Genomic DNA, 23,790 nt, shown 5'->3' on the forward strand with positions numbered 1-23,790 from the left:
AAGTTTTTAAGTCCACACATCCCAATTGACATTACCCATAGTGACAGTATTGACATATGCTAACTTTGAAGGTCCCTTCTTTCAATTAATGGATATTAGTTCAGTAGTTGACAGAAGAGTGGGGAATGGGGGCAATTTGCTACTTGGACTGGGCTTACATTTTTTTCAATATGTAGTTTTAAATTCTAAATACATTCTTCTAGTGATCTGTAGTAAAAGCTACATGTGGGTTAACCTTGCTACACTGTAGGTCTGAATGGTCAGTCTTTTTTCGGGTGATCCCATACATTTAAATCTTCTTACACACTCAGCACCTTTATATAGAGATTTCTGGTCTAGCCTCATCACTTCCATTCGAGTTCCTTTTTTTTTTTTAGAAGGTGTTCAATTGTATTACAGGTATGGTCCAGGATATTTTAAACATGGAAGATTGTGATACGCACACAAACATGGCAATGCATCATCTCTGTTCAATAAGGCAGTAGAGATCACGACATGAGAGATACTAAAGACTTTTATTTCGGGTACATAACAGCAAAGCTCAAGGAATTCATTTAAATCATGGCAAAGTGGTCTGTAAATATTCCATTCCTTTTGTGAGTTTAATTTGAATGCAATTGGATTGTTTGTACAATTAATCTTCTAAATGCGTGCACCAGTGCCAGGCTACAACAAAGCACATTGTGATAACTCAGAAGGTGAACTGGCTGTGCTATTCTGACAAGAAAAGAACAGATTATTCTGAAATCTGCGAGTCTGAACTTTTTTGTTCTAATTCTAAGCAAAGAAACTAAGGGGCACATGTTCTATTTCAGTATCTGCTAAAGAGAGCTGCCTCAAATAATTATAGCTAAAAGAATAAAGGTAAATGTTTTTCGTTCCATAGACAATGTACTGAAGTTAGTATTGTCTGGTCTACACAGTCAACAAGTTACGCACACCTTACCTGCACGAGAACATTAAACTTTGTTTATTTGCCACTGTAAGAGCAAGATGTGATAAAATAAATATATTTTATATAATTATGAGTGGCCTCTTAATTCTGATAGGGCTGCTACAAGCAGTTACCAGCCACTTTGGAATTATGAGATCCGGGGGAACACTGCAAGCCTACTAACGTTCACCCAGACATCTCTAGGTAAAAAGTCCAGCCCAAAATTAGGAATCATAAGAGGAATTACACCCAGATTGTCTGACTCCCCCAGTTATTCCTCGTGTCTCACTTGACCCTTGGGGGACCCTCAGGGGCCAGTTTGTAGTGGGCTAGGTTCTTCCCATCCTCAAATATACTGGCAACCCCCAGTATCGGTAACTTCATGGGGAAAATCCTGCCTGGTTACCAGGCCTTCCATAATGAGGACCTCAGTCAGGATGTTGTGTCTTAGGCCGACCCTACAAATGCTTAAAAACACCATAGAAAAATAGCGCATTTGCAGCTCAATTTCATAATATTTCATCACATCATTTACCTGCCAAGTATATTCTCAATCATATATAACTTTGAACTAGAGTGGAAGGGGTGAGTGGAACAATACAACACACACAAGTCTCACAACAAAAGACAGGAGAGGTACTCATTTTATAAGTGCATATAGCAGTGCTAGCACTAATGTTTATGGCAACTGTGAAAACAAACTTAATATCTATCTGTATCATGATCATATACTCGTGTGAAGTGCAACCACATATTAGCAATCGCATATGTAATCCTGAATGCATCAACTATTTAATCAAATATGTATATTTTTCATATTAGCTTGAAGCTTTCTGTGACATTGGAAATGTTTGTAATCATTCATGGCTCTTTTAGTCCTGGCAACCATAAAGCTCAATGGTGTACCTTGCACATTTTTCAAACTAGTAGTCTCATTTTCAAATTTGGAAACGAAAAGGGAGATTTTGAGAGAATAATAGAAGCCAATATTATCTAATTGAATCATAACTTCTCCATAAGGTAGTTTTCTACTTCTTTGTAAGTAACAATTTTCAGTCATGTGATCATGCTTTAGTGACTTCTTTTGTGAGAAATGTATATATACTAAGGTAACGTTTCATATTTTTCTACCCATGATCACACCAAGACAAAATCGAGAAATGTATCAATTTTAACACACCTTTTGTTCATATAATAGAATGTGTTTGTTCATTGAGGTATGTAGGACCTACAAGTAGGCCTTTAAACAAAAGATGGACATAACATTTACATTATATTAGAAATAAAGACCTGAGATCTCCAATCAGCAGACATTTTTCTGAACAACATAGTTACATGGAAATTAATTGGATTGTGTTATTTGGGATTGATAATGTTTGGAGTTATTATAGAGGGGGATATCGAGAACAAAGACTGAGAACACAGGCAAGGAGTTTCATACCGAATTAGAGAATTATGTGGTTTGTAAATTGTGGTTGCTAGTTTTGGAACAGCTCACTATATTGCAGCCCTTTCTCACAATATGACAAGTCACTGGTACTTCTGGTTTGAGGACAATATAGACATTAAGATTATTTATAGCATACCTTTTTCAATGGTGGTTTAGACAATGAGACTGTAGAACGCATTGCACTAAACCTTGTAACACAGACAGGGTCAATGAGGAGATGCGTGACCAGATAGCCGTGGTTGGCGCTTCTGCTTTTAAGCGCTATTTTACAGTTTATTTATTTATTAGAAAATCATAACTCTGATTGGGTTTTTGTAGTTTTGGTCTTGTTTTATTAATTAAATTAAGCTCTATTTTCTTCCCTGGTGTGGGATCTTTTTGTATGTTCTTTTCACTGTTTTACTGTTTGAACTGTTGCACAAATACTTTGCTTATTGTTTCTAAGTTAATCTTGAGTGCTCTGTGCAGAGCTGCCACGGGGTTGAGCACAAGTTAGTCTGGGGTTTGCTGTGCCTTACCCTGACTAGGATTTTGGTTACTGCTTGACCAGGGCTCACACACCAGTCAACCAGTAACCCAATTTCTAACAGTGTCTTATATTGTTAATGAGTCTTTTGATTTTTGGTACTATGTATGATTTACTATATATTTTGCTTTAATTATGTTAAACGCTTGGCATTTTATGCATAAGTTCTCCTTTTGAGGTCAAATCCTACCCAAAAGTCTTCATGGGGACATGCAAACAGCTGACCTAAGAATGCACCCTGCCCATTGGTTAACAGTTGCTCTCTGTATTGTCATTCACTTTTTATTACATTCTATTTGTTTAATTTGTTTGTTTTGTCTTGTCCAGCTAGTGTTTATCTCTCCCGTGGAACACTGCTTGTTTACACCTCTCTTCCTAGCTGTAGCTGTATCTCCACCAGGGTCCACTATTCGTAAACTATTTTTTTCTTTTTTGTGAAGCACTCCTTGGGAGTGCTTTTGTTTATCATCCTTCATCTCCATCATTTGCTTTTGGCCCCCACTGCTTTCAACTTACTTAGCCCACACTATCCTTTTTTTGTGCACTGTGCATCAAATATTAGGCATTGAGTTTGCAAATTGCAGGCAGTATTGAATTGTTAGGGTAAAGGTTTGATCTCACCCCATGTTTCCAAAGGAGAATATTTTATTTATTGGAAATGTGATCACTTTTCTAGTTCTGTAATTAACATCCCAAATAAGTTCTAGGTGGGGTTTCAGGGTGACCGCATGTGCCCTTATACAAGCTATAATGCATTGTTTTTCTGAGGCAGCAGCGAGAGCAGCTTCTGTTAGTTGAGGTTTCTATTTTTAAGGGTGTCAGGTTTCTAGGGGTAACTGTGAATGCATTTTTAAGGTGATAATTCCCTCCACGGCAGCTGAGCTCAGTAAACTCTCTTCAAAGGTGTACTTCTTTTTACTAAAAAACATATCTCATATATTTGTATAACAAGCATTCATCCCCCGGGGTCTCTTGGGACTGAGGATGTATTTATTGTTGCTTAAGCCCATGGTACTGATGTATCAACTTTGCAAGGATGGAGGGTAGTGTGGGTCTGCTGGGATTCGAACGTGTGGCAATGCAGGCAGAAACATTTACTTGAAGTTTGGAACTGGCATTTGTATTGCGCTGTATGATCTTGTTTTCAGCCAGCCATCTTTGCATTGCTTTTGATACTAACTCAGAACTCACATGGCAGACACTACCATATTGTGAAAGAGAAAGCAATCTAATAAATTTTTTAATTAACACCCCAAAATTCTCTGAGTAAGCCTGATTCTCTCTAAAAGAACATGAATTCTAACTCAACATTTTTGTCCAGCGATCCTTCATCGTGTTTTACAAATAGGTATACATGCATGCATGTATGCATACATACACGCATATATATATGAAAGAGAACACCAGAGAGCCACCTGGAAACACTCCAGTGCTCAGAAGCTCACATCCAGATCTCACATTAGCGAATGCAACACAGAAGGTTGTGATTAAGTTGGCTTTGAGTCACCAATAGTCACCTTGAATTTATACTGTGTCTGAGGCCCAGTAGAAAAGAGCATATGCTGCAAGCTATTGGCATCTCATTCTGATTTAAACGTTCAGTCAATATCATGCTGTCCAAATGATTAATTAAATCAATTAGGATTTGTGGAATGTGGCTGCATCACCCGTGAGGGTCTCTCGGCATTGGGAGAACATGCTGCCTGTTCTATTGGTTGGACATCCAGGTGTTGAGATCCTTACTTAACTGCTGGAATGATGGTGAGGCTCTGAGGTGCAGGTGGAGTTTGGTCCAGGTCTTAGCCACCAAGTGGGAGAAGTAGCAGCCTCCACTGTTCGTCCGGTGAATGCGTTGGGTGGCTGCTAGGGAGAGGGATTCAGAGTGATGTTTCCTGGTAGGTTGGTGGAAGTTCATTCAATTGTTGAGGAATGCCAGTCCTTCATTGTGTGGTGCCCTATAAGCATGGGTGAGCAGCTTGAACTGGCATCCCTTCACGACTGATAGCCAGTTTCTTGAGTTTTGGAGTGATGTGGGTCAGTCTGCGGAGGTCCAGGATGAGTCTGGCTGCGGTGTGCTTGATAATCTGGAGTTTCCTCATGAATTAGTCTGCTAGTCCTACGTAGAGGAAGGTGCAGTGGACTAGTCTCCTGGTGATGAGAGCTTGCGTGACTACTGGCCTGGTGTTAGTTGGGAGCCATCTGAAGACCTTCTTAAGCGTTAGGAGGGTGAGGAACCTAGCGGAGGAGACAGTGCTGACCTGCTTCTCCTTGGATAGCTGGCTGTCGAGGATGATGCCAAGGTTTCTGGTGTGTTCCTGGGTTTGGGGGTTGAGCCCAACTCATGACATACTCACCACTCTCTTGTCTTTTTTTTTACATGCCATTGATATACAGGTTTGGTGCTAAGAATTTTAACTGTTTTCAGAAACACATTTTAATGCCCTCCTCCACTTGCATTAGGACAACAATTCACGATTTTAGGGCATTGAACCAAGATGATGTGTGTCCTACATGGCTAACAACTAGTGATTTGTCCTAGAACCTGCGCTGACCCACAAAGGATAAAAGGTTCTTTGAACTTTTTGGCAACTTGCACAAATGGCAGTTTGGTGAATGCAAATTTGATTTGCCCTCTCCCACAACTGAATGCTGAAACTCTAGAACTCTCAGTTGTCTACTACACATTTACCCTAAATGTGTGGGGCCATGTGTACAGTGGTAAATCACAGTCTCAATTAAAACTACCATACAAATGCAAAAAAAAACGTGGCAGTCTGCAATGAACAAACAAAGTGTGTCGACTAACAAATCACTGCTAAACTTTACACAAGAGCCCAAGAGGGAGAAGAGAAACACAGAGAGACAAATTAATCAAATATGTTTACTGATGTCCATGGAAGAGCCTACTCTCCAAGGCTTTTTTCCCCTTCCTAGAAAAGGGGACATACCTATTCTCTGAAGAGTGCCGAAGAGCAGGGAATACACACACGCAAGGGGATACCAGATCTTAAACAACACCAGCTCGACTCTGTGGGAATCAAATCACTTGTAGGGATTGCACAAAGATTGACCAATGCAAAGGTAAATTAAAATGGATTAATAAGAATGTACCCGTCTCTGGTAAACATTTGTGGATTTAAAAAAAGATGAGATAGTCGATTACACTAATACTGGAGATTTACATTTGTAAATTAGACAACTTGATGTGCTAATACCTTTGTAAAATTCATGCCACCTATAGCAATGTGGTGTTTCTTTCTTTTTATCCTCCCTAAGCTGTGACTGGCAGGGTGAGGGTGGACATGGAAACCAGATGTGGGAAGTGCAGGGTTGCAAACACAAGGAGATGATGGACAGAGGGCTGAACATTTTCAGACACTCACCCCCAGTCACATATCTGGGTTGAATCCATCATCATTCTTTAGCTCACTTTGCCACCTCAGTTCAGGCCCAGCTATATCCAAATCAGCCTTGACCCTGTGCCTCATGGGAACAGTCCAGCCCGAACTGCCAAGCCAGGTCTTTCCTGAACCGGAAATAAGCATCCTAGGACCAGTTTCTGGGTTACACCCGTCATCAGCCAGGCTAGCTTGAATCCAGTGGCAAAGTGAGCAAGGGACCCACGTCTGGGCATACCCTGCCAACTTAGAGCAAATAAAGCAAACACAAGGAGCTGAAGAACGGATGTCTGAAACTTTTCAGACACTCACCCCCAGTTGGTATGATATGGTCTGTTTTTGTATAGTATGGTCTGTTTTGTATAGTATGGTATGGTCTCCCCTGTCAATGTATAGTATATGATGGAATGGGATGGGAATGGGATTGAATGGCATGGAAGGATTTGCTCTGTGAATAGCATGGGATGGTATGTTATGGTTTGCCCTATGATTGAATAGTATAGTACATCATGGTATAGTATAGTATAGTATAGTATAGTATAGTATAGTATAGTATAGTATAGTACAGCACAGTACAGTAAAGTACAGTATAGTATAGTTTAGTAAAGTATTGTTTAGTATAGTATAGTATAGTATAGTATACTATAGTATAGTATATGTTAGGCCTTACAGCCTTAGGGTGATCTTCCCCCAACTTTCTGCCTTCCTCAATACATTTTTCTGAACTCGTTTATGCTGGTTTTAGGACTTTGTACACATTACCACTGCAGTCTCAGCTAAACATGGTAAGATTGGCTTATTCCCATTTGCTTATTTAATTTACTGATAAATCCCCTAGTAAAGTGCATTACATGTGCCCAGAGCCCGTGCTGTAAATGAAATCCTACTAGTAAGCCGAAAGCATTTATTGTTCCACCCACTTAAGTAGCCCTCTAACCATGGCTCATGCCTGCCATTGCAGAGCTTGTATGTGCAGTTTTAAACTGCCACTTGGACCTGGGGAGGTAACTATCTTGCCAGACCAAATCCTTACATTGTCATACGTATAGCAAACCCCCAAAGTAGGCCCTGTATACCCACAGGGCAGGGTGCTATGTATTTAAAAGGCAGGACATGTCCTGATAGTAAAAAACTCCCATTTTCATTGTGAGCAAAAGAATGATGGATTAAACCCAGATCCTTGTGACTGGGGGTGAATGTTTGTATTGACCAGTATTACGTTCATCAATTGTTTCTTTTACATATATTGCCCTAAGTGGGAAGGTTATGCCCAGACGTGGGTCGCGTGCTCACTACACCACTGGGTTCCAGCTAGCCTGGCTGATGAAGGGTGATGCCCTGAAACCGGTCCCAGAATGCTTGTTTCCGGTCCAGGGAGGACCTGTCTTGGCAGTTCAGTCTGGACTGTTCCCACAAGGAATAGGGTCAAGACTGATTTGCATATGGCTGGGTCCAAACTGGGGTGGTGTGGTGAGAAAAAGAATGATGGATGAAACCCAGATCCTTGTGACTGGGGGTGAAAGTTTGCATTGCCCAGCATTCTGACCATCAATTGTTTCTTTTGCATATTTTGCCCTAAGTGGAAAGGGTATGCCCAGACGTGTGTCCTGTGCTCACTACACCACTGGATTCAAGCTAGCCTGGCTGATGAAGAGTGATGTCCTAAAACTGGTCCCAGGATGCTTGTTTCTGGTCCAGGGAGGACCTGTCTTGGCAGTGTGGGCTGGACTGTTCCCACAGGGAACAGGGTCAAGACTGATTTGCATATGGCTGGGTCCAAACTGGGGTGATGTGGTGAGCAAAAGAATGATGGATTAAACCCAGATCCTTGTGACTGGGGGTGAATGTTTGCATTGACCAGCATTACGTCCATCAATTGTTTCTTTTGAAATTATTATGCCTGGCACAGATTGGTAAACTTGTGCCTGTGGGTATCCCTGTGCTGTATTTTGCTGTCAGTTTAGAAAGATTGTCTTTGCCCAATGTAGTATACTCTGAAAAAACAATACCGGTAGCTTAATGTTGTTCTTTCGGTATCTATTTGCTGTCTGTTGAACTTTAACAGGCCCATCTTAGAGCACTCAAGGGTTGAAGAGACAGACAAGTGCTTATGCAATTGTAAGACATGTCATTGGTCATTAGAATGGTGCGCTAATGCAGTGTTCATTGCACGGTCCCTGGGAAACAGCAGATGAAGATCTCTACTATGTCGACGGGCCGCAGCAGTTGCTCAAACATAAGTGTCTAAGTGGAAGGATGCAGGAGTGAGTCAGGTAACTTTCAGACAGTGACGGTTCCTGAGCTACCAAAAGGCAGTGCTTCTGCTCCAGAGTGTGAGATGGGCTAGGACAGGCTCCAGATGGTGGGAGCTCAGATGTGCTAGCATAGGTCACCATGTTTTGTATCCAGATGGGTTTCTGAACTTTATTTTTTAATAAGTCAAAGTAACCACGTGGTGGGTCACGAATATGAGAGGAGTGTGGCATTGCTCTGCATTTTTGGGGGTTCATCGCAAAACCTGTGGCTATGGGATTATAAAATGAAAGATGTGACTCCAGCGAACAGCAACATGATTCTGTGTTTTAATTGCAAGAGATGACATTGGGAAGAGAGATGGAGCAAGCTACAATGACTGACTACACGGGTACTGGACAAGCAACAACGATTCTGGAATCAACCTGAATAAAGTACCTCAATCCAAGCGGGAGAAGTGGAGGAACAACAATAAAACAATCAATCAGTATTTGGTTCATGACCTGGGATCAGCTGACCAATGAGAAGCAAGAAATGAAAGTGACCTTTAAACAAACCAATGGTAAGTAATGGATGGGCTCTAAGGCCCACATGCATCAAGCATTTTTGCAGTCGCAGACGGTGCGATTCCTTAAAATCGGCCGTTTGCGAATGCAAAAGTGCTTGTTGGGATGCATCATGCCATTTTAGAAGTCGCATCTTTTTTACGATTTCTAAAATTGCATTAGCATTTAAGAAATCGCAATTGTGCGATTTCTTAAATGCTATGCATCATTATAGAAAAATATGCTTTTTTTAAAATTGGAAGTGCAAATTACCACGAAGTTCAACTTCGTGGTAAATTGCGAAATTGATTAAATATGCACAAAAATGCATTTTTTAAACTGTAAAGTTACACACACACATGTCCTTAGGACATGTGTGTATGTAACTTATGCTGAAAAGTACATTTCAGGGGTGCATGGGGGGGTCCTTTGGACCCCCCCCTGCACCCATGAAATTTTCTAAGTGCCACTCGCAATTTCCATTGACTCCTATGGGCCTTTTGGCCCATAGGAATCAATGGAAATTGCGAAAATTAAGTTAAGAAATCGGTATTTCTTTGGGATTCGGTAAAAAATGCGATTTTTACCGAATCCCACAAGAATACCGAAAATATTGATGCATATCATTTTGCATTTCTTAATTTGCGATTCCTTATTTTTCGCAAATTAAGAAATGCAAAAAGACACAATGATGCATGTGGGCCTAAGCCCTTTTAAGATTTTTTCTTTTTAAGAAACAATAAACTCGCAGCAACAGCACGTGCACTATTAGGCCAGACCTTTAAACTGGAAAATAGTATACGATTTCCAGTAAAGTAAAGTTAATTCTATGGGTTAATGTACCTGTTGCTGAGAGAGAGGACTGAATGCTTAGATCCTTGGCCATTTGTTTTACTAATGAGTGCTTTCAGAAGTATTAGTTCACTTGGATCAACTGAAATGAATCAAAATTACAGCTCCAAGAATGCACTAGGCTGTTACACAAATCGAGGGGCTGGAGCACTATAAACTTGCTCATATGGAATTATCCAGGGTTGGAGTATCTACTGATCCAAACCCAGTTTTTTTTTAGTTTTTTCCTCTTGTGTATGTGGAAGCAGGGCTTTCAATACTAGATGGGAACATAATAAGGGATTATTGAATGACTCACAACTGACATGGGACATGGCAGCATCACAGTTTCATCCAGGCATCCTTTGTTCCAATTATTCAATATATGAGTGGCCTTTCAAAGCCAGTTTTAAGGCATCACCTACTAGATGGTGCATGTGCTTGCTGCCTGTTGCAAGAATTCATGTTAGCTTACAGTGGGCTTACAGCCTGCCATTGCTTGTGATTGGTTGGCTTCATTGTTACTCTCATTTGCTTTCTACTTAGTTGCTACAGTGAGTGTACCTTTCTTTCTCTTTTTGTGTTAATCCCTCTCCTGGAGCATAGAAATATTACTGTGTCATTAAACTGCTAGATTTTTCAGAGGCTAATTTTTTACTTTTTGTTTAATCACTCAACCATAGTGAATGTGTTTTCCAGCTGTCGCCCCAGTGTGCTTCTCCTTCCCTCTCTGTGCTGCTATCTGTCACCCTGTGGTTCTCTCCTGTTCTCCTTTGTGATGCCCTTGTGTGCTCACTTGTATTGCTTTCTCACCCCAGTGCTCCTCCTCCCAGCTCCACATTGCTCTCCCTCGCTCTTGCCCATTTGCTTCCTCTGTCACAATAGGCAATTTTTATTCTTATTTCGCCATTTTCCAAATCAATCAGAGATTCATGGCTAAAAGGTATTGACAAAGTCAGTAAGTCTCAAGGATGAGACCTATTGGCATAATACTATAAGCTACATCATTTAAATGGAATAAACTGTATTTCTGTTACGGTAATATATGTTTGCAAGGGCCTGGAGCAACTGCGTCTGTATGGCGTTGCTGTGCAAACAAATAAACATAAAGAAATATATATTTGTGAAGTTGTTGGAAGCGAAGCATAACACAGCCTTCAGCGTTAGTACAGCCATTGCTTCTGCGCCTCAGCGGGAGGTTTAATCAGGTAACCTGAGGGGGGATTCCAAAGTCCTGCAAGTTTAAGATCCACTAAAGCATGCCTTCAGCGACATGCAGGAAGCCCGTGCTGCTCTCTGTACTGACCAAATAACTCTGTGCTCAAGATGCCTGCAGGTCACCTTATATTTTCACATAAATGTAGCCAAAAATATTTCAATTGTGCCAGTTGGGATGCCCTACCCTGCTGAGGTTGCTGCATCTGAAGCTTGTTTAACCTATGTCTTGGAAAACAATGAGAAGCAGAACAATCAATAACATGTGTGCAGTGAATACTAAACCCAAATCAACAGCGCCATGAGATACTGTTTTGCAGACCTCTTAAAAAGAAAACAACAGGAGTTAAAGCTACGGGGGATGGGCCGCCTCTTTGTACACATCTGCTGTTCAAAGTATAGATTATTTAGTCAACAGACTATTGTCTGTTAGTTTTTTTTTTTACTGACACATTTTTCAGGAACTATATTTATTTACGTATCTATAGGTACACATACATATATATGTATGTGCGTGTGTAAATATATAAATATTCACTGAAAAAAACAACGGTTAAAGTGAGGTTGGAGTTAGGTGGAAATTTCAGTGCCAACGTAACGTTTTTATCTAAAATAAATTCATTATCTGAGCAAACTCTAACTTGTGACTCCGCCATGCACTGCTTATGACCTCATATATTAAATCACAAATTATATCACTGAAGACATCCCAACTGATTTTATCTTTTCTTTTGGCTCCAAGTGGGCTCCTTCTGGGTCCCTCCAAACAGGGCCTAGGTGGCAAGGTATTTTTTTTTCTTTTGAACTTCAGGACAGCAAGCAAAGTTCCCAAACCTTGTAATGGCTGTCAGCAACATTTTCTTCATGCTGCTGGCAGGCAATCAGAGTGCCCTCTCTTGCAGGAGCTTATCACACAAATTGGCCAAAAGGGAAAATAGCTCCCAGGACTATCAGAGCGCTCTATTTTCTTTTTGATTGGGTTTGAGGGAGTCTCTCAAACCTAACCTTCCAGATATACAAATATGTTGTACCCTAGTTTCTCAAAAACTATTGAACAGAGTTACACCACATCACAAAAAGCACACTTTCTGGACCAAGATCCAGCTTCCTACCAAATTTGGTGTAATTCTGTTAAGCATTTTTTGCGGTAGCGCTGTTCAAAACAGTCTATGGAAATTGCATGGGGACTTTGCATTTTAGGTCTCCCCTTATTTCTTAGCACCTGCTTCACTGATCACCTTGACACTTTTCATGCACAAACTAGACACAAGGTAGCACTTTATGGACAGTTTTGTGAAGATTTATCGAATGGTGACAAAGTTATTAGCAAAACAAAAAAGTCATTGCCTATAGAAAGGCTTATGTAGCTGTTTATACATATAAATACACATATATATGGATATATAAAATAATATATATATATTTATATATATATATATAAAGGTGTCTTTGAAACTTTCCGGAGTGCCCGTGTGTGCTGTACCTTGCATACGTTGGAGCTTATATCTACAAGTGAGTCCCTTCCTCACTACAACGAGAGCACCCGCCTGGAGTTCGAAGTCTGCCACAAAGGAACTTGGAGCGTTAAAACTATACAGACGCTGAACCGTCTCTTCATGGAAGGGCCCGTGACCATATGTCAAGAATTATCCTAATTCAAGGTACAACTTTAATTATTGTTGCCTGCGGTCCCGATCTGTCACAAGAGGCTTTGCGAGGAAAAGCGCACACAGCGTCTGGGGTAATTGACATTGGAGCGGACATATCTTAAACGCCACACACAGCAAATAAACATCATGTAAGTGTGCTGTGAATTAACGAACTTTATTTAAACTTGCAAACATTACCTTCAAGTACGGCGTAGTCCTGTTTCAATTGCCACACCTTAAGATCTAACCAATCAAGAGAGATGTGCTTCTCTTTAAAAAAACGGAACGCTGTGTGCGAGCGATTGACACCCTGAACACCTTGCGCACTGATGAAAGCCCACTGCTGAAACGCGTCTGCGAAATAAAGGTGTCTTTGAAACTTTCCGGAGTGCCCATGTGTGCTGTACCTTGCATACGTTGGAGCTTATATCTACAAGTGAGTCCCTTCCTCACTACAACGAGAGCACCCGCCTGGAGTTCGAAGTCTGCCACGAAGGAACTTGGAGCGTTAAAACTATACAGACGCTGAACTGTCGCTTCATGGAAGGGCCCGTGAACATATGTCAAGAATTATCCTAATTCAAGGTACAACTTTAATTATTGTTGCCTGCGGTCCCGACCTGTCACAAGAGGCTTGGCGAGGAAAAGCGCACACAGCGTCTGTGGTAATTGACATTGGAGCAGACATATCTTAATATCTTAAACGCCGCACACAGCAAATAAACATCATGTAAGTGTGCTGTGAATTAACGAACTTTATTCAAACTTGCAAACATTACCTTCAAGTACGGCCTAGTCCTGTTTCAATTGCCACACCTTAAGATCTAACCAATCAAGAGAGATGTGCTTCTCTTTAAAAAAACGGAACGCTGTGTGCGCGCGATTGACACCCTGAACACCTTGCGCACTGATGAAAGCCCACTGCTGAAACGCGTCTGCGAAATAAAGGTGTCTTTGAAACTTTCCGGAGTGCCCGTGTGTGCTGTACCTTGCATACGTTGGAGCTTATATCTACAAGTGAGTCCCTTCCTCACTACAACGAGAGCACCCGCCTGGAGTTCGAAGTCTGCCACGAAGGAACTTGGAGCGTTAAAACTATACAGACGCTGAACCGTCTCTTCATGGAAGGGCCCGTGACCATATGTCAAGAATTATCCTAATTCAAGGTACAACTTTAATTATTGTTGCCTGCGGTCCCGACCTGTCACAAGAGGCTTGGCGAGGAAAAGCGCACACAGCCCACTTGGGCAAATACTATTGCACAGTAATTTGGAAAGTATTTGCCTACAAATGATGAATTGCAATTATTGAGACAAAATAGCCACTACAAGATGGCAGCGATTCTCCTGGTGTGTAACCGTACCAGTCCTATGTTTATTTCAATCACTGGGTGTATGAAAATGGGAGTATCAGGTGCAAACTTTACCGTGACCAAGCCTTACAGCGAAACGCGTCGGCTTTTGTAACCATCAGTTGCTAATAAACTAACTTTGATGCATCTCGGAGTGTCCCGACCCTTTCTGAACCCAGGAGGTTGGCAGGAAGCTTATTGCCAAATATTACAAAAACGCTGTTTTTTTGGAAGGGACCGCCGCGCTGCTAGAGCCCTGAACTACCGGCACTGAGTGGTAACATATATATATATATATATATATATATATATATATGTATATATATATATATATATATCGCACACCCCACTCGTTCTCTTCAAAGAACAAACAGGTAATATAGCGGGTCTGCCGGGCTCTTTTTATTTGTTCTCACTGCATGACGAGTTTCTGCTGGACCGCCTTCTTCAAATGCCGATTGCTCCAGTGCTCGCACTGCGGGTTGTTAATGAGCCTCCTGCTTCACTCCCATTGGATGAAACCTTACAGATTTTACACTGCGACTACATGCCACAGAATTTTCTTCACTGGTAATGCTGCTTACCCCCAGAGTCAATCACAAAAACATTAAAATTGTCCCCGCAGGACCATACATCCTCCGCAATTCTGGATAGCTTTTAGAAATATATATATGTATGTATATATACATATATATATGTGTGTGTATATCTATATACAGATATACACACACTCACACATATGTACATATATATATTTTTTTAAATATATATTTACTAAAAAAACAAAGGCTACAAGGGACGTTATAGTTAGGCTCAAATATTACTTGTACAGTTCCATAGAAATTCAGCAGTTATAGTTACCTGAGCTAACAATAACTTATTCCCGGCAATGCACTGGTTATGACCTCACATATTACATCACTCATGACATGGTCAGTGACATTACTGATGACATCTCAAATGACATCATCCAGTGATTGTGGATGTTTTCTAAAAGTTTATGTGTAAACCATATATACTAAGGCACCACAGAAGTTAATTTAGTATGCTTTCTATTATACTGATGAGTGATTCTGTTTTTTAACATAGATTATGTGAATGGCTGTGTGGCTGTGTGTATCCATGTGTGAGTGTGTGTCTATATGCATGTATGAGTATGTGATGGGGCGTGTGAGTGGCTATATGGGCATGTGCATGGGTGTGTGAGTAGCTGAATGGGTTAATGAGTGGCTGTATGAGTGGCTCAATGGGTGGGTGAGTGGGTGTGTGAGTGATTGAATGGGTGAGTGAGTGTCTGAATGGCAGTATGAGTGAGTGACTGGGTGTACAAGGGGATGTATGGATGAGTGAGTGGCTGTCGAGTGGGTATTTGGTTAAGTGAGTTGCTGCTTTAGTGGCTGTATTTCAGAGTAAGTGTCTGTGTGAATAGCTATATGGGTAAGTGAGCAGAAGTTTGAGTGCTTGTATGGATATGTAAATGGGTATGTACGTGGCTGTGTGGTTGTGTGAGTGGGTGTTTAAGAACGTGTATGGGTGAGTGAGTGTCAGTGTTATGAGGCTGAATGGGTGAGTGAATGCGTGTTTTTGATGGCTGTATAGGTAAACAAATCTGGGTGTGTGAGTAGCTGTATGGGTGAGTGTGCAGTTATGTGACTAGCTGTATGGGTGAGTGACTGGTTGTATGAGTAGCTGTATGGGTCAGTGAGTGGTTGTGTGAGTAGCTTTATCAATGAGTGGGTGTGTTAGTGATTCTATGGATGAGTGAGTGTTTGTGTGAGTACTTGTATGGGTCTCGTAATGGGTATTTGAGTGGTTGTGCTGGTGTGTGAGTGGGTGTTTGAGAGGTTGTATAGGGGTGTTAGTGGGTGTGTGAGTGGTTCTGTGGATGATGTCATCAGTGATGTAATCAGTGATGTCACTGACCATGTCATAAGTGATGTAATATGTGAGGTCATAAGCAGTGCATTGCGGGGCATAAGTTATAATTAGCTCAGTTAACTATAACTACTGAATTTCTATGGTTTTGTAAAAGTGAAATCTAAGCCTAACTATAATGTCCCTGTAACCTTTGGATTTTTCAGTGAATTCTACGTTTTTTTAATGTTATTTCTGAACTGTAACGTAACTGTAACCTTTGTTTTTTTAAGTGAATTTCTTAGGTTTTTAACATTTATATTTCCTAACTGTAACCAGTAACCTTTGACAGTGAGTGTCTGTGAGTGAGCGCATGAGTGTCCCAGTAGGTCTGTGACTGGAAGCTTGAGTGTCTGAGTGGATTTGTGAGTGGGTGCATAAGTGTCCAGGTGGCTGTCTGAGTGGGTGCATGAGTGTCTGAGTGGGTGTGTGAATGTCTGAGTGGGTCTGTGAGTGGGTGTCAGAGTGTCTGAGTGGGGTTGTGAGTGCCTCCAGAGGTGAGTGAGTCAGTCTGTGAGAGAGTGCATGAATGTCTGAGTGGGTCTGTAAGTGGGTGTGTGAGTCTCTGAGTGAGTCTGTGAGTGAGTGAGTCTCTTAGTGGATGCGTATCTGAGTGGGTCTGTGAGTGGGTGTGTGAGTCTCTGAGTAGGTCTGTGAGTCAGTGCATGAGTGTCTGAGTGGGCCCGTGAGAGGGTCTGTGAGTGGATGCATGTGTCTCTGAGTTGGTCAGTGAGTGAGTGCATTAGTCCCTCAGTGGGTCTGAAATCCATGTTTCTTGACGATACCCAAAACCAATAAGGACAAGACAAGTCGAATTCATGAATAAAATTAAGAATATGCTTCTCAATGCTATTCTCACAGAGGCCAATAAACAAAAAACAAATGAAATGTAGATGTTGTAATGACTCCAAAGGAAATCAGAGAGTTAGAGGAGACTAAGCTATTGCCATTACTTCGTCGTGTGTTGTTCCAGTAGCCGTACTAATGGATGAGTATCATTTACCAACTTTATTTATGTTGCATTTGCCCAGATGTATGTAATTTGGCAGGAGATTGTGCTGTGTAGCCGATATTTCAAGGCAGCATACACCAGTTGTTGTTGAGAACGTATATATCATTCAGGTATGTTATGACTCGTGCTGATTTTGAAAATGCATGTGATAATAGTTCTGTGTGGCACATGAGAAGGATAGATCATGTGCTTTAACTATTGCCAGTTATCTTTGCCGACAGTGTGTGCTGCAAAATTAAATACATGGCTTGCTAGTGTCTGGGACACCTCATCCGCATGTAACTATAATCACCAGCACTGCTATACAGATACTTGGTGCTGCTGTTAGCTCAGAGTTGTACATTATTTGTCTATTTTCATTAATGCTGAGTACTGCTAGTTTGGGGGTTTGCACAATATTTATTGTGCTGCAAAGTCATATAAACATCTTGCCAATGCCTGAGACTGCTCTTCGGCATACAATTGTAATGGCCAGCACTGCTGAGTAAATATTTCTACTACTGTTTTGTTAGGCATGTATCACTGCTCCTAAATGCTCGTTTGTTTAGCGTTTCATGCCGACAGTGTGCACTATACAATAAGATGCATGTCTTGCTAGTGCCTGGGACTCCTCGTCTGTATGCTATTGTGATAGCACTCCTATACAGATATTTCATTCATTGGGTGTCATTCAATGTTAGTCTCTGCCTACAAATACTGAGTAGTCAGCATGGCAAGTCTTTCCAAATGTAGGCTATGCATGTAAAAATAACATTGTAGTATTTACAGCTTCACAGTTTCAGTGTTAATAGTTTCCATTTAATATTATATCCAAACCAATCAGAGCTCGAAATTAAGAGCTCCTGCTGTGAAATCACAAGTGGATCCATGAATTCATGGTAACATTGAAAAAAGAAAACAAGCATGGTTTACCGCATTAGTGTATTTTTATGCTGGTGTGTTATGTTGATCTGTTGCATTCTTGAGTTACCAATGTGTTGTGCAGTGTGATTACATTCTGTTGGTGTTTTGTACTGGCTGCACTGTGTTTTGTTGTATTGCTTTGTGTAATTGTGTTGTTATATGGTATTCATGTTGCGTTATAGTGGGTTTTGTTGCACTTTAGTGGTGTGTTGCTGTGATCCTGTTGTTGTATTGTGTTGTAGATGAGAAGCACTGTCTGATTAATTGTGCACAAACATTCTTGTCACAAATCTCCAACTCTAAAACTCTGCTTTAATATTGCACTTTTAAAAGGTGTTTGCACCAAGCACTATGCAATTTACCACCAATGCCATGTAATAATAACAACCAAGAAATGATTAATGATCCTTCCCCATGAGAGTAAAAAGGGGGGCAGCTAGGTAGCAAACTATTTTCTAATTCAAGCCGAAGTATGGGCTTGCAGCATCATTGTGACTATCAGGATAAGTCTTGGTTGTGGACATGCAGCTGCATAGGAAACCAAGATCTTACCATGAAATTGCTGGGGATACATTGCAAACAATGCCTCAGAAACTTACTCTGCAGTGGAAAGTTGTTCTCACTAATACTTCTTGAGTCTGTGGGCAGACCTGGTTGAGCATAGGTCACACAGACTTGTGTGCAGGTGCATGCCTCTCACAGGGGCAACAGATGCAGTTGTACTGGGTCTCAGCAGTGTGAGGAAAGCACTGCACTCGAACTATAGGTGCTTAACTATAAACTAGGGTCCAGAGTCTTATGCTCATTCCTTCCTTAAGGACCCATGCCACCTTCACTATGACACTGGCTGTGTAGGTAGTCTAGCTACTGTCCCATCAGTACGTGCTGCAGGGGACCAGGCCACAGTCAGTCACTTCATTGTAGGAAGCAATCCACAGAACCATTAAACGCAAATTCCTGGTCTGATTGGATGCCTGTCCCATTATGGGGCTCACCCAAGTCCAGGCCTGTATGTGGTTCTCTTTCTTCTAGATTGACCGCTGGTGGTTCTTGCAGGGCTGCACCTGCAGCAAGTACAGCACCAATTGAAGGCAGAGGCAGGCACTCAGGAAGAGGGGTGCCAGGACATTGTTTTTTCTTTCATAGAGTCACTGCTGTTCGCATTGTTGTCTTTTTAGCATGCCATTTTCCCCAAGCAATGTTATTGTTAACCTATTAGCCATGAGATGTTACTATTTACAATTGAAAGGCTCTGTCTGCCCTCTCATCCACTGGTCTGTTTAATCATTGAGAGAAAATACAGAAAGTCAGGAACAATCTTATATTTTGCATTTCACTAGCCTGTCAAGCGCATTATAACACTTCAACCATTCCTCTCTTTTCAGCCAGTAGCATGTTACATTGTGGGTCTTGTATTTTTTACTTACCACTTTCTTTCTGGGTTCAAGGCCACAGGTCGCAAAGTAGTGCTATGTATAAGCCAGAACTGACCAACGTTGTTACACTTGTCATGGAGCCACTTGCCAGGTATGTTTTGAAATGTTACAAAGTCATCTAGTCCATTTCAAAATCAGCTTGTTTCATAGATAAAACCAAAAGTAAACTCTGCTCATATATTTGTTGAGGATCACCATTGTTTGGTTTGCCAGATGTAGCCCTTTATCGAGCCCTACTTTACTGCACACTTTGCTAATATTACCAGTATTGTTGTGAACTCCCTCACAGGTCTAAGAATATCAGCCAATGTATCCCCGTAACATTACAGAGGGAGAACTTTGGACTTTGTGCTCAACTATTTGTATTATGTCATGGTTTATTCTTCTTCAGAATGTTTGAATCTTAATTCATGCAACTTGAATAAAGTTTGCATGTGGGGTTCCACATCTGTTACATTGGTGTTCCAAATTAGAGTCAATTTTGTGCAGCAGATGTGAGGTTATCTATAACCCGTGAATACATTTAAAATGCTCCAGTATAAGCCTATAGTGTGTCGAAATTTGTGTTGTTTGTGTACAGCAATGTGCCCTTTATCATCTGGTCTCCATAGTCTCCTTCAAATTGTTTCACTGCCTGTATAGTAGTGCTGTTTCTGGTACTATTAAAGCAGTAGCATAGTTTAGTTGTCCAGCTTCTAGATCTTACTATCATAATCATTCTAGCTGTAGGTTCCTTTGGGAATATGGTTATACAGTTCTGACAGCATGTCACATTCTAAAGTATGAAAATATGTAAATGGGATTACAGGCACCCACATCCTTAAACTGTTCCAAAGATATGAATTCCTGGCCTTGTCCCATGTAACCTACTCAGGCCAGTTTATGATCCGCTACAGTCTTTATAGCTGCCTATTCTATTACAGGGGTACTATCACATATCCGAGAAGTGGGATTTCAGGCGATACTGGTTCCAGTGAACCTGATCTTTTACCTAGTGCCCGCCCTGCTCTGTTTGTTGATGCAGCTGGTTTAAACACTACCTCCGCTAGGGCAGGTGTGTGCAAAGTGCGTTAGTACTATATTATTTCCTCTGGTTCAGCTATAGTATATGGCATTAGAGGCGAGGGCTAATATCAATGCTCTCTTGACAGGAATTAGAGAGGATCTTGCAGCAAGACTACAAGTGGTGCAAAATACAGCAGCACGACTGGTCCTTAATAAACCATTGAGCACTCCTTCTCGCCCTCTCTTGCAACAGTTGCATTGGCTAACTGTAAGGAAGAGAGCATTGTTCAAGTTATTGGTAATGGTGTTCAGATCGCGGCAGGGGATTGGCCCCCTCTCTAAGGAGAAAGATATCAGCCTACACCAGTGGTTCGCAAACTTTGTCGACCTTTGGCTCCCTTTATCTATTTACTGTTGTCCGCGGCTCCCCATTAAGTTACTTTTTGTTTTTTCGGGTGTGAAGGATATAAGCCCAACCTCTGGAGTACTTCCATTTTTCTTCTCTATTGTCTCGTGGTTGGTCGCTTGCTTACCAAGAAATCCAATGGATGTTCCAAACAAAACACAGGGGCGTTCCGCATCACAGACAGACTGTGCTAAAGTGGCAGGGACACAAAAACCCAAACAGTAAATAAATAAATGAGCCAGTTAGAGTTGCCACCTGACCGATTTTCTACCAGCACCACCTGTATTTTGATGTCCCAGCTGGTCCAAAAATAAACAAGACCACCCAAAGCTGGTATTTTTTATAGCCCTTATGGTCTGCACATGCTTCAAACATAAAATATAAATTGAGATCACATTTAAATGTATTCTAGAGCTGTGTTAATTATCCGTGGCTAAAAACTGAAATAAGCATCATCATGCAGTACTGCTGCCTGTTGAGCCCTGTAGCTGATACAGGAGCAGGCCTTGTCCACGAACATTCCCAATGTAAACAGTAAAACCATCAGGGCTTTATGCTCACCTACAAACGGACTTGTGCTGATTAATGAGTCACACATGTAAGCAAATTTTACTATAGATGAGTAGGGGTTTATGCGCACGTGTGCCACCATGTACCAAAACTTTTACAGAGTGGTGAATATTTGAAAGAATGGGGAGGGAGCGTAAGCAGTTTGGAGTCTTCATTTTTTAAGATAAGCCAACTGACAATGTAGTATTTTGTTTGTACTGGCAGGAAAGATTGCAATTCACACAACGTAGTTCTCCAGTCATTTCAAACACCCCGCAAACCTCCACGAACACTCATATCCGAACGTGATATGGCTCCAATAGTTTGTTAGAAAAAACACGTCTCATGTCTCAGCCATCCCAGACCAAGGCTTCTCGGAGTGCTGTTAGCTTCCAAGTGCAACAGAAAAGCAGCCGCAAGGGCGTGGAAATGTTACGCAGCTATCTCGAATTATGAGTTATAATGGTTTTCATGCGCAAATAAAAAATATATATACAGTGCACACATGATGCACTTCCCTATTTGCTAAGCACCACCTTCATTTCAGTTTCTTCTATTGTTGAGCTGATTATTGTAACAAGCCGATAGAAAATGGGTGTTATTCTGCTGTTATCAGAGCAGGAGTGAATTACTATTTAATTGTGTGTTTCTTTCTTTGATTGAAATTGGCAGGTCCGGTGCACGGTTTCAAGGGAATGACTACATGCCATAAACCTGAATGAACCGTTCGGCGCTCATTCAGTGATCTGCAAATTAGCGGTATACCAGATTAGGATAGTATTGTGATATGTATTTAGAGGAAGGTTTAATTAGAATATGCAGCTGCGCCTCTCTTACCAGGCCTCGCTCTTCTTCGCATCCAACATTCTTTGTAAACGTGAGTCACCTTCACTCACTGCATGTCTTCGGATACACATAAAGGACCCGTTGTGAGAGTGAAGGTTTCGATGAAGTCATTTGCTGATCTGAAAATTCACAAGAACGTTTAATCAAGCCATAATGATTACCCGATTTTCCTGGTTGAAGCCATTGCTACAATCACTGCAGAAAACGGACCGCAATAACGCTCGGCATCCCTGTCCTGATTGTTTGTGCCTGGCTCAGCAACAGTCACGTGCTGATCCAACCTATTCAAGACGCTGACAGGTGTGGTTTCTAAAACTCCCCCGCAAGACATTCCCACTAGCCACGTGCCGTTGCTGGTGCCTGCAAAAGCACATTTCAAACATGCAATTACCATGTTTTAGAACTGAGGCATATGAAAAGGGGGGGCCCTCGGCCCCCACGCACGCATGGCGGCGCGGCGACCGCCGCCCCCCCCTGTTTCCTTGTCGTCATTCGGCGGTGGGGGCGTGCCCCGGGGGTGCGGCCCACCGCCGATTGGCCGGCGGCCGCCCTGACCCGGATCCAATCTAGTGGTTCCGGGTCAGGGGGGACGGGCGATAGGAGGGGGCAGCCGGCCCCTCGGGAATAAGAGGTGGGGAGCGCCCAGGAGACCCCCTTGTCCCTGGACGCTCCCCCGCTGTACGTTGTGCCCCGCGTGCTCCCTTTCCGACATTCTCAAGAAGAGCGCGGCGCCCCTGGCGAGTTCTGGTGGCGCACCAGGGTGCCGCGGCGCACAGTTTGGGAACCAGTGGCCTACACCCCTGCGCGCTGTACTAAGATCTAGCAACCGAAATCTGCTCCGCCCATGCAAAATCAAGAAAACGAAATTAGGAGGACGCGCATTCTCCCATCTAGCCCCGCTTCATTGGAATCGGTTGCCGGATGAGTTGCGTGCTTGCCCTAGCCTGGAACAATTTAAGAAGCTATTAAAAACTTGGTTGTTCTATAGTCGTAATTCCGGTCCTAGCCGCTTGCACTGTGCCACCAAAAGCGCCGAGAGATCCCTGCTGGGATGATTCGTTTGTGCAATATAAGTTTTAAAATAAAATAAATAAAATATGTTCTTGAGCAATTAGATAATATTGCTCAAAGTCAGCGACCGCAAATCCCACTTTATCATAAGGTAGTGTCAGCGTGTCCCATTTTTTGCATGTCTGTTTCCCTGACCAGATTAGACATGTTAAGGGCATGTAAATGGTGATGAACATGATGGGATGGGATCATTCACATCCAGATACAGAAATCTGGGCAAATCTATATCTGTATTAGTTCTCTATGACCTGCAATTGGCAGTTGTAGAAAAAAGCTTTTGTAGTGGCTAATGTATCAGAAGTTGGGACACAATTATTGCTCCTGATGGGAATATCTTGAGATCTGAATTTGGATTCACAGTTAATGTATGGAGTCGGTATTTCACTTTAAAGGGAATTCCATTTGAATAGGCTTGTAACGGGGTCAAGGAAAGGCTTTTTGACTTATCCCAGTTTATCTTGCTAATTGATAGTGCACCATGTTTCACAATTTCATT

At 41.8% G+C, this 23,790-nt stretch overlaps 1 protein-coding gene across 1 annotated transcript in view; it reads right to left on the minus strand.

Moving 5' to 3' along the window:
• The window catches only part of DCHS2 (dachsous cadherin-related 2), a 499,472-nt gene extending 477,031 nt beyond the window's left edge, over positions 1-22,441 (minus strand). The window contains exon 1 of the mRNA XM_078677916.1: positions 22,215-22,441. The gene's annotated coding sequence lies outside the window, so the exon portion shown is untranslated. The remainder of the gene's footprint in view (positions 1-22,214) is intronic.
• Positions 22,442-23,790: the final 1,349 nt, after the last annotated feature.

Source organism: Lissotriton helveticus, chromosome 2_1 (assembly GCF_964261635.1).
Source record: "Lissotriton helveticus chromosome 2_1, aLisHel1.1, whole genome shotgun sequence".
Classification (NCBI taxonomy): Eukaryota; Metazoa; Chordata; class Amphibia; order Caudata; family Salamandridae; genus Lissotriton; species Lissotriton helveticus.